The 12,718-nt window shown below is 39.1% G+C and overlaps 1 protein-coding gene across 2 annotated transcripts in view; it reads right to left on the bottom strand.

The window, feature by feature from the left end:
* The window catches only part of LOC122813577 (BMP/retinoic acid-inducible neural-specific protein 3-like), a 1,515,308-nt gene that overhangs the window by 626,048 nt on the left and 876,542 nt on the right, over nt 1–12,718 (bottom strand). The window lies entirely within an intron of this gene.

Genomic DNA, 12,718 nt, shown 5'->3' with positions numbered 1-12,718 from the left:
GCAAAAGACTCCATGATGCTTATTAAAAAGAACATTTTTTGTTTGACTCAAAGAAATAAGATAACACAGATAATTACAAGACATTATTTTGTTGTCCTCCCCCACATCAGTTTAGGCTTCCTTTCCTACCTCAGATTTGGATGTCTGTGACTCCTGTTTCAAAGCCCAGATGTCCAGAGCAGCTGCCTTTGCCAAGAGAGGCCAAAAATCCAAGAATGGGCCATCCATTCCACTGGGTTCACTGCTGTTGGCTAGGCATTAGGTAACCGATAGGACATTAGTATCTCTCATTCAAGCTTTTCCCCATGAATGGATCTCCTTGGCTCAAGGTTTCCTTCATGTCTTGCAGAACCTGCAGCCAGGTTCAGATCATCCAGGAGTGTCTACAGTCTCTTCTTATAAGTGAATGACACAACTCTCCAAACTGATAAATTCTTAGTCCTCATAGAGGACAGGGTGGAACTTGATTATGAATGCTAGGTATTTTCTCTCTTATGGTATAACATGGACACTGATAACACCATAAACTTTAGCTCTTTCACAGAGGAAATATCATATAAAGATACTCTTTGCAGAATGCAAAACTACTTCATATCAGGAAGTCAATGATGGATCAGATGCTCAGAAATAACAATACTTTGCTTTGTTTAATTTGGATACCTCTAAAACAGTAGCCATTCTTCTAGTCCTACGTGTTTTAGAAGATGCCTCCTTGGTGCCTGCAAAAAGCCTGTGTCCCAGACCTCTGCACTCAAGTGTGATAGGCTGTATAACGTCAAAGAGTCATGTAGCTTTCTTTACAAAAGTCCTGTGACAGTTCCAGGAGTGGTGTCTAAGGATTCTGAGAAAGGATATAAACTGACTGCTACTTCCAACACTCTTTTCAAGAGTCCTTGAATGCTTGGCTGAAAGAAGTGTGCACAGTTGTTACTCTGCCCTTCACAGCCATTAACAATCTGACAGATCTGACAAAGTTTCAAATTGTTCTCCTTGACCTAAAGAGGGAGAAAATTGGGACGTGGCTGATGTGCCACTAAGTGCAAAACTACTCTACTTCATCTGGGTGACTTTTCAGTCTAAAAAGGAATGGCTTGATTCTATGGATCCAGTGTGGCAGTTTAGGGAATCTGTGAATAAGAGGTATGCATGGATGATTCTTGACACCTGGCAGAGAATGTCAAGGTGCAGCACTTCAGTGCCCTACCTGATAAGGCCCTGCACTTTGGTATGCCTACTGCTGAAATATTCAAAAGAATGGAAGAAAAATGAAAGACTATGAAGTCTGCAAAAGTGCTTTATCATTCAGTTTTCCATAATATGAGAGAACTTAGCAATAAAAGTCTGAGTACTACTACTGCATGCAATTTAAGAGTAAACAGGTAAAAGAAAACAAGAATCATATCAAAAAGAAATAGCAGTTAAATCAGAAGGTGAAGCCAGGAGCCCCTCATGTTCCGGTATCCCAAAAGGAGCAACTATGATTATATGAAGCTGCGTTCTGCTCCTTAATGGCACAGCTTTGTCTATCACACCAAAATCTCCCCGCATAATAGCAAGAAAGATAACCCAGTTTGTAAGAAATAGGGAATGCATTATAAGAGACAACCGGGTGCTACAGATAATCTCTAAAGCTTACAAATTGTAATTTATAAGAAAAACAAACAAATCTCGTTTCCTTTCCATTCTGACAGACCAAGTTCATCAGGTCTTTCCAATTCTGCAAGAACTCCTGCAACTAAGGATAATAGAATCAGTGCCAATGCAGGCCTTGATGGGAGGTTCTACATAAGACTCTTCCTATTGTCTAGAAAAGATCTCTTCGAAGCTTATCTTGGGTTTTTCAGTGCTAAACACCTACCTCAAGGTCCCAAAATTAAAAATGCTGACATTGTAAGTCCCTTACCCCTTCTATTCATCATCATACTCTGGTGCTTACCTTGGATCTCAAGGATGTCTTCCTCCCTATGGGGACTGTGATGATGTGAGGTATTGCCAGCTATGCCAGGTGAAGTAAGGCAATGGATGTGTAACATATGCCAGCACAGCTAGCTGGAATTTAGTAAAGAATTATATGTTATTTGAATATCAAACTGATTTGTACAGATGCTTGTGTTGAAAATGTATTTGTAAATTTGCTTGTGGTAAAAATGCATCAACACTGTGCCCTGCTGGAAAGAAAAAGAAACATACATGCATTATTGTAACTGTTAAAATGTATATATTGTAACAGAGGATACTGGAAGAGAAGAGGTTAGTCTCAATCCACCAAACTTTAAAAATAGTAAGAAGTTAAATTACTGGGCCTAGGCCATTAAGATGTTATTGCACAGTTTTAATGAAGCCGGAGACACAATGTCTGTATGAAGTATGGTTTATTAGCTCCTGTAACTTCCAGGAGCTGCAGCAGATCTTAGTAAGGCTCTCTCTGTGTGTATTATTGACACATAGGTGCTAAATCCTGGTAGTTTCTAACAATGAGGGATTCCATGGGAACCAGGAGTCAGATGACCAGATGTATGTGATGTCATACATGTCATAAACCAGGCTTTGAGACAATTAGATACAGATTCTGATGAAGTCCTTGGTTGATAAGAATAAAAGCACTCAATATGTGTGTCTATTTATTTATTATTAAAGATATTTTAATGAATCCGTGGTTCTGGCTTGAAGTGTTTTTTTTTCATTTTATTGGTAGTAGTTGCAGCGTTTCATTCCAGTGCATTTACTTAGCTAATTTTGGTTTTGGTTGGACAGTGGATTCTTTGGATGAAATTCCATCTTTATTTTATCCTGTGCACTGAGAGGAATTGAATAGGGTAAATTCTGAGTTAGCAATCATCAAAGGGGAGCTAACAAGATTTATAGAATTATTCACCCACCCGGATAGAGGAGAACTAATGGAACTCAGTGGGTGGAAGCGGAAACAAGTTAGTGAGTTAGCTCAAAATGGAGAATCTGATCCTTCCTTCTTGGATTCAGTAGCTGGAACCACTGGTAGGACAGTATTATCGAAGAGAGAGACGGTTTCTTGAATGGATCCTTGGATGGATTCATTGGTTGTTTGGACAAAAGCCAGCATGGTTGGGTTCCTTCTAAAGGTACTGTTCCCCCCAAAAAACTTAGGAAGTTTCCACGAATGCAGTTCTATCTTCTTGTAAGAACAAAAATGATAATACAGCCATTAAAAAACATGCTGAAACTTTTAATACTAACAAAGGACCTTTGCAAAAGCAAACTCAAACTGTTTAATATAAATAGAACTGGCCAGTTTGATTCTCTCTAAATGAAAACTTTTGACTTTGACTTTCTAACATGAAATCAGAGTAGCAGTGTGAATTTTGGTAGTCCTGGTCAGAATGTTGGTGGATCCTTAAAGGAATTGATTCAACCATTTGAAAGGAAACTTTTAAAAATAAAATCCCTTCAACTTGAGAACAGTTATTTGTCAAAATTAGAGTGCAAAATAGTCCACAGGGACTTTGTGTTTTTAAATTTCCCTTTGGGCTGTATTATACTAGTGAGATGTATGATGAGTTTGTTGAAATGTTTAATCAGAATGGTTAGAATATATTACAAAGATTATAAAACGTAATGATGATAAATGGTGACTTTTGCTGAAAGATGTGGAGAAACACAATGCTGACATATTGAATGATTTAATTTTTGAGAACTGGGAGAATTATCATTTAAAACAAATAAAGAAAGTAGAGGGCAAATGTGATGGGATTGTAAGGAAGAAACACAAGAAAATGGAAAGGGATATGAAGCAATATACAGATTCAAAAGCCTACTCAATAAAAGAAGACCAAAACAAAAATTAAATGGGGGGACAATGGTACAAACAGTGGTGGAACAAGAATTAGATATAATAGCAGTAATGAGAAAGATTTTTTTCCAAGGTTTCAAATGAATTGCAAGAAAAAAAATAAAGAACAAGAACTACAATGACTCAGGGCAGAGGATGTACCCACCTACCTATGGGCACAGGGTGAGACTGAACAGGCACTATTATTAGGGAGCAATAAAAAATTGTATACAGTCTCAATGGATTCAACATCTATAACTGGACGGTGCAGTGATGCAGTGGTAGCATTTTTGCCTCACAGCAATAGGTTCTCCGGTTCCATTCTCATCTGGGGTGCCTTCTGTGTGGAGTCTACATGTCCTCTCTGAATGGGTTTCCTCCGGGTGCTCCGGTTTCCCCCCATGTTACAAAGACATGTATCTGGAGCATTTCTCCCTGGGCCTCCACTGAAAATTGGCTCATTCCAAGTTAGACTTTCCTGTTTAACAAATGTAAAAAAAAAAAAAAAATTCTGATATAAATATTGCCAAAGATCATTTCATCCTTTGTCAAAAAGGGTTGAAATTTGTGCCTACCAATAACTTTAATTTAGTAGATAGTTTACTTGACACTAAATTGTTTATTAGGAAATTAAACTTAGCATGTACTATACAATGACAATAATAATCCATAAAGTATCGAAAGAGAGATTAAGAAGAAAAGTGCTTTTAACCCCCCCATCCTACTTTAAACATTTTGGAAAAAGCTATTTTTGATGAACTGTAAAACTTACAGGCAACATGTAAGAAGGAGAAGACTTCCTTTAACAATTTTGAACAAAAAAGAAAGGGATTTATATTAATAGTTTAAAAATGATAACACCATTTGTATAATGAAGCCCAATAAAGGTGGCGTGATTGTTATATATGATTCTATTCAGTATAGTAAAGACATCTTTGATATTTTGAATAATGAAAGTACATATTCTAGTGTTTCAGTCAATGAAATTAATATTAGTTATCAAAGGACTAATTCCTTTTTAGAAGAATATTTACTGGAAGGAATGATTTCTGTGGATATATGCAATTATTTAAAAGTGATGACTCCAACAGTTCCCTCAATCTTCGGCATCCCCATAGTCCATAAAAACATCCAACAACCTTCCTTTAGGCCCACTGTAGCTGCAGGGTTCAAAAACTTATCCCATAGGCATATGTATTGCTAAATGGTTAAAATCTATTTATAATAATGCCCCTCATTTGATTATTGTTTCATGGGACTTTCTGGGTTGGCTTAAAATGATTTATGGAACAAAAATGACATATTTTTAACTATAGATGTTGTTGACTTCTTTACTTCAATCCCAAGAGATGAAGGTTTGGAGCATTTTCTCAGTACTGTCAACATCTACATGAATTTTAGTAAAAGTAAAATTATTCTAATGTATGACTCAATGGTGATTGTGCTTGATTACAACTTTATATTCTTCGAGGGAGAGTTTTTTTAAACAAAATAAAGGAGCAGCTATGGGAGCATAGTGCACCTTGATATCTGCTAACATAGTTCTTTTAGACTGGGAAGCCAAATATGCTCTTAAAAGTGAATTTAGGAATTGGATTAAATTATAGGTTAGATTCCTGGATGATACATTTATTCTTTGGAATGGGACAGAGGAATAAATCCCGGAATTCATCCATTATTTAAATAATATTTCTAATTTTTTAAGATTCACCTACAAGTTTGATAAGTATGAAATTAATTTTCTTGATACTATGATTAAACACACTGAATTTGGTTTTAAGTCTAATATATATAGGAAGAAAATCCAAAACGAGCAGTACAGAATCTAAGATACCAGGCAGAAATAAAATAAAACAATAGTAACGATTTATTATACTTTAAAAACCACAGCCAATAATTAAAATCCAGGTTTTAACAGTTTTGACAAACACTTTCATCTCTGACTGTTCAGAGACTTTATCGAATATCCTTATAATTATAGAAATTGGTTCATCTAAGCAGGATTTAGGAATCAGAGAAATAATTCTAAAAGAAAAATATTTCCTATACGTGACAACTGCCTGTGTTTGAAAAATGGAAGCCTTTGGTTCTCCCACAGTTGTAGTAGTTCTTCTCCTAAACATTTGGGGATATAAGTGCACCCTAAGCCTCATACGAATATCAAGCTGATATGGACATACTTTTCTTATTTGTTGATTGGTGCACACTTTCCTGTTGTGCTCATCAATGGAGTAAGGTAAGGTAGTCTCTAATGGGTAGGATTGTGGTTATAAAAATCTTTGCTGCCCCACACCTGTTCAGGCACATCCCCATATTGTCAGCAGATTCATAGCTTGTTAAGATCTTTACATTGCTGTGACAGTTTATTAGGCATTGGAAAAGGAAAAGGGTTCCAATGTCAGTCTTCACCATGCCCAGTGACAACAAAAGGCAGGGACTGAACTGTGGTGTGTATGCTCAAGCTTACACCTTGAGGGATTAGGCTGTTATAGGGCTTCTCTTCCGAAGCACCTCAAGAAATAGTCAGCTATTAATTATTATAAACAACTCAATGTAGGGGGAATATGGGGCTCTACTGTCTCAGTATGGGACTGACATTTATTAAAAAGGTTTGAGATATCCCCTTCCATAGCCATGAATGGGTGAATAAAGGTATCTCATGATTATCTGACTTGAGGCAGGTGGTAGAGGGGCAAGACATGCTGCCTTCATTTGATGTCATCAGGAGTTAATGGTATCTAATGCATAATACATTTTTGGAATTTTTTATGACTGAAGTATCTTATCCCTAGGTCATGGCATAAACACAGAGTAGGTGTCCCTCTTTTCCTCCTACATCACTGATTAATGCAGGCGATCATCAGTAGATGGAGAAGGTGATCTATATAGACCTGGTATAGTATGGGTTTTGAGGGTGTCTGCAGTTGCACACTATTATACTGAGAAACATGGCAGCAAGCATCCAGAGGACATGTCACTTGCAACATTTAGGGTATGGGTGTGTAACAAGAGAAGCTGACAGAGATTATCTTTTTCGAGAATGTGTGAATAAACAGGATGCAGAAAAGGAGATGCATGTAATGGGCACAGTTTGAAAAGAGAGGAAGAATAGCTGAGTGGGGATAAAGAATAATTTTGTTCAGTGAAAGTTATGAAGATGCATGGAATGATATTTCACTCAAGGCAGTATATTCAATAACAAAAGAAATTTTTTAAATAGACTGGGATAAATAGTATACCATCAGAGAGAGAGAAGGAGCAGGTTAAATAAAAACAATTTAGATTACTATAGTGATACTTCTCTGTAAGTAAAGTTTGCCATTATCTGCTGTGATTTTATTTTTTTTTTAAACCTTTCTGTGCTGGCCATTTTTTCCTAAAATCTGGCCCCTCTCTGCTGACTTTTGTGACCTATTTTTAGACCCTGTTCATACTGTGTGGTAGCTTTTGAATTATATGAGATCTTGTAATAACGTTTTGATATTGTTCTGTAGAGTATGGCACTGTGTGATGCCATCACTGATATTTCCATTTTATTTTTAATCTAGTACCGGTATCTTGAAATTTTGTAAGAAAAAATACATTTTCAGCTCTGTTTTTCCTATGATATTGACAAAAAGGACTGAAAACTGTAGAGAAAATAGATGTTGTACTGTATGTGTGTGTATAAATTTAGGTTCTATATTATATGAACAAAAGTTCATATAATCGATCAATCTAATGAGCGAAAATCCCAGAAATTGAAAATGATATTGTGGGGGGCTGTGCCCCCCCAAACCTTCGCTAAATATATATTCCAACTTTGAGATCACACTACAGTGAGGAAAGAGCAAATACTCCAATCTTCACTGTACTGCGATCCCACAGCACGCATCTCAATTTCCGATTTATTATATGAACTTCCGTTCAAATATATATATATAGACCCTATATTTATATGTGTGAGTGTGTGTGTGTGTGTGTGTGTGTGTGTGTGTGTGTGTGTGTGTGTGTGTGTGTATGTGTGCGTGTGTGTGTGTGGGCAGGGGTGTGAACGTATGTGTAATGAAGACTTTTTTTGGCCTGTGTAAATACATATTATCTATTGGATTAAAATCACCAATCTCTGCATGAGTCTATTTGTGTGATTTTGTGTGTGTGCATGTGTTTATGTTTGTGTGTGTGTGTGTGTGTGCATACACACACACACACACACACACACACACACACACACACACACACACACTCTACAACCAATTTAGATTCCACTTTTTATCTGTTTAAACAGAACCATCTACAATTGTAAGAAAGCATGCATTTTTGTGCATTTCCCTTTCACACTCGTGAGAGAGCAGATATATATATATATATATATATATATATATATATATATATATATATATATATTTATTTATACTTATTTATACAGAGAGAGAGAGAGAGAGACATTTTTCGTAATGGTAAACACATCATTAAGGTTGAGAAAAATGAGTCTGGTGCACAGTGTAGATACTTTTTCTTCTTTTTTTTTTTGGTTTGTCTACACTCAAGGTATATTATCAACTGTCTATTCATATCCTTTATGCACCATAAATCAGTCATGTACATGAAATAAAAACATTCTTGTCACATCATCATCATCACCTTTAAAAATCCCTGAAATGTGCCAGATATATGTTTTTTGTTACAAGTAAATTAAAAGTTTACATACTACCCACAAAAGCAGAGGTACAAACATACACGTAAAAAAAATAGACTACTAAAAATAAAGAATATGCCAAAAATATACTGTATTTTAAAACAGCATTCATCAGACCTGTCATTGAGTATAATATCCCCTTTGATATGTACCTAACCAGGCACATTGCACATCCACAGAGGTTCATCACAAAAGAATACAGGGCATAAGTAACATGTCCTATGCAGACCACTTCAAAGCCCAGTCCCTGTATTCTGTCCCCTACAAACTGTCGAGGGAAGATCTATGCCTGGCACACAAGGCATTGTTGGACCCCATCTTGATGGACTTCCAGCATATCTGCTGAATCGGAATTACCCATTCTATACTTAAATCTTGCTGTGATATAAACAAGACCTGCTGGAGAGATGCTATAGGTATGTATCCCGGAGACTATCCCTTCTCTTCAACAGGCTTTCCATTCATGTGAAACAGAGTTCATACCTAACCAAATTCAAGTGTTACTTGGACAAGTGGAGGTTTGGCACCTGTGTCTCTAATGGTTCATGTTCCAGGCCCCTACTTGTAAATGTTTCATTTTCCAAGCTCTTGCTTACATTTATCAAGGGTACCAGAACTTGTCAGACATTTGGGATGCATGACTAGGTTTAAAAAGTCCCTACTGTTCTTTAGCCTGGTGCACACCTATAAGCCTATGAACGATGGACCACATCATCCATTCATTTAAAAAAAAAAATTACTTCACACACTATACACTCAATAAACATACACACAATCCTCATAGGTTCATAGGTAGGTACTAGGCTATCGGCCCAAGGGCCTACGTAAGCCTAGCCAGCAAGGTTCCATAGCTTACGCCACCCAAGAAAATTATTTTCCTGTGCCACTGTTCAGCAGAGACACAGAAGTGATCCCCAGGGTGCATTTCCTATTTCCCATCCACTCATCAAGATTTTTCTTGAAGAGTGCTAATGAAGAACTTTGCTTGACATAGATGGGTAGCCTGTTCCAGAGTATGGGAAGTCTCCGAGACAGGAATCTATCCCTCCAGCATGTCTTGTTTATTGTGGTGACAAGGTTTAGGTCCCTAGAGCATGTAACTCAGAGGGATTTGGATTTCTTTAGGTGTAGCATGTCCAACAGCTCTGGGTTTGACATAGCTTTATATGTTAGGCAGGATCACCTCGGAGTAGGCGATATGCTATGGAGTAAAGCTGGAGTTTTTTGAGGTGGTCAGTGTAGGGCATTTGTTTGAGGCCAGTAATCCTCTTTGTGAGATACTTCTGTGGCCTTTCCAGCTGCTGCAGATATCTTGTGCGGTACATTCCAAAAGGGGCGTTGTACTCTATAATGGGTCTAATGAATGACGATTAGAGGGGAACAATGACCTCTTTTTTCCTGGATGAGAACCCTTTTATGATGAGGTGTGCCATGTACAAGGACTTCCTGACTATTGTGGCGATGTGACTATCAAAGGAGAGACTACTGTCCACCTGGGACCCAAGGTCTCTTATCACGCATTCAGTGTTAAGTAGATTGCTGCCTATGTGGTAGTTTATGGGTACAGAGTTTTTACCAAAGGGGATAACACTGCACTTTTTGGCATTGAGCTTGAGGCCATGGCTCTGACACCAGGCATCTGTCTCAGTGAGGCCCTTCTGTAGAATGTCCACATCATTTGGGGACTTGACTATGGCTCCTAGTTTGTAGTCATCTGCGAACTTCATTAGCCAGAGGCCTTCTGTGTCAGCCTGTACTTCAGAGAAGTAGACACCAAACAAATCCCAACAAATTCCAACACATGTGAGAGATGCAACCATATAGCCAAACTGGAGGCTAAGCTCTCTCAACTCAGTACTGGCATAACCAGTCAGGAGGAGAAGGAAACCACACTCACTACAATTCCAGTCTCACATAGACCTACCACGACAGCAAACCAAACACATAAACGCACAAAAACATACTCGGAGGCTCTAAATAAAAATCTGCCTAAGCAGCAGAGACCTCCAAAGCAGACACCCAAGCAACCGCCACCCCAAAACAAAACACATGCAACACATAGCTCACAAAGCCAGTGTGCCGAACAGTCACAGTCCTTAAGGCTAAACAACACACCTGATACACTTGTAATAGGTGACTCTATTGTCAGGCACACTGACGTCCCGCTCACCAGGCTGAACAAGGAGAAGGTCATGGTGAGCTGCCTGTCGGGTGCTAGGATCCGCCACAAGCACTCAGGTCACTCCAAGGCAAGTACAAATATGACTCAGTCATTATCCATGCTGGTGTGAATGAACTGAGACATGAAAAGAGACATAGAGGAGCTCTCTGAGCATGTAGCCCAGGCCGGTATGACCCTGACCTTGAGTAGCATCTTACCCTCACCAAGAATGATGCCACAATATGAAGACAAGATGATCAATTTCAACAATTGGCTTAAGTATTGGCATCATTGAAAGGGGATCCAATGCCTGTCTGCCTGGAATGACATGCTCAACAAGCCACAATGCTTCACTAGGGATGGCTTGCACCTGTCACCCCTGGGCTTTCGGATATTGGCAAAGGCTCTTGCCACCCCCATAGTGCCTTTTTTTAGGCAAGGCTCAAAAGACAAACCCACCTCCATAGGTATCACAAGGGATAAGAAACTGAGAGTAATTCTACTCAATGCCAGAAGTCTAAACCTCAAGATGCACGCACTCGAAACTCTCCTTAGCATGGAAAACATCGATATCTGTGCAGTAACAGAAACCTGGTTCAAGGCTCCCGAGAGCACCCCAGCACTACCAGGTTATACCTCATACCATGTTTTTTGGCCCCAAAACTTGGACTGAACCACAAAAGGAGGGGGAGTATCAATATTCATCAAAGATACCCACACCTCCAGGTTGGTGGCACAGCACGAAGCATCAAAGACTATCCATGTGCAACTAACAGTGGGTAAAACTGCCTTCCAGTTTATAGCCTGCTACAGACCACCCTCCCAAACCCAGGAACCCCACTCGGCTTTCCTGAGAACACTGGAAAATATGAAGGTCTCTCCAAACACCATTATATTGGGCAACTTCAACTACCCTAACATAGACTGGGAGCATTACTCTAGCTCCAACACCCTAGCCCAAAGGTTCCTAGAATTTATAAACTCAAATGCTATGGAACAACTTGTTGCCACTCCCACAAGAGGGGAAAACATACTGGACCTGATCATCACCAACATGGGGACTCTATGCTCCAGACCAGAAGTGTATCCCTCACTGGTAAGATCAGACCATAAACTAATCTCACTAGATATTCACATTCCGACCCCAGCCCCTGCCCAGAAAACCACAGTGAAAAACTTCTCTGAAGCAAATTTCACACTCCTCAAAATCGAGGTGGAATCCTTCAAAGCCCCCGGGCCTGTGGAAAATACGGCCCAGACCGCAGAATCCTTTATAAATGCATTCTATGAACACCTTCAGGAATGCATGGATCATGCAATCCCAAATAAAACCAAGACCCAATCCTCCAAAGTTAGGCGTCCTGTCTGGTGGACCCTAGCCATAAACAAACTATACAATAGAAGGAGGAAGCTACTACATGATAGAGCAAAATCCCAAAAAGGGAAGGCATCTCTGATCAGTATTAGCAAAAAACTACAGGCACTCATAAAATCGTCTAAGGCCAGCTTTGAGAGAAAAATTGCACAGGACACTAAGGATAATCACAAGGCTTTCTTTAGTTATGTTAGGAACCTGGGTGGGAATTCCCAGATATGCTCAGAATTAGTCCAAAATGATAAAAAATACACCGAACCCACAGACATTGCCAACATCCTAGCTGACAGGTTCAGTGCAAACTTCTCCCCCCCTTCCCCACCAAAAGGGCAAATATCTATCTCAGCAGAGTGCTGCCCCCCTGATATCTCAGTTGCTCAGGTAAGAGCTGCCCTCTCCAAAGCAAAAAACACAGCATCAATGGGACCAGACAGTGTCCCGGGCTGTGTCCTACATGAACTCCAAGAAGAACTAAACCCCAACATAAAACTACTGTTCAATCTCAGCCTTACTACAGGATATGTACCCAAAGAGTGAAGTACAGCAACAGTGATCCCTCTCCACAAAGGTGGTGCCTCAACGGATCCTGGAAACTATCGCCCCATAAGCTTGACTAGCTTGGTCTGCAAAGCTATGGAAAGGATCATCATGGACCTCATAAATAAAGATATTGGGGACCTACAGAAACTGGATCCTACC

Source organism: Protopterus annectens, chromosome 10.part0, assembly GCF_019279795.1.
Source record: "Protopterus annectens isolate FY-2018-M chromosome 10.part0, PAN1.0, whole genome shotgun sequence".
Lineage (NCBI taxonomy): Eukaryota > Metazoa > Chordata > Ceratodontiformes > Protopteridae > Protopterus > Protopterus annectens.
This window is presented reverse-complemented; position numbering and strand designations above follow the sequence as displayed.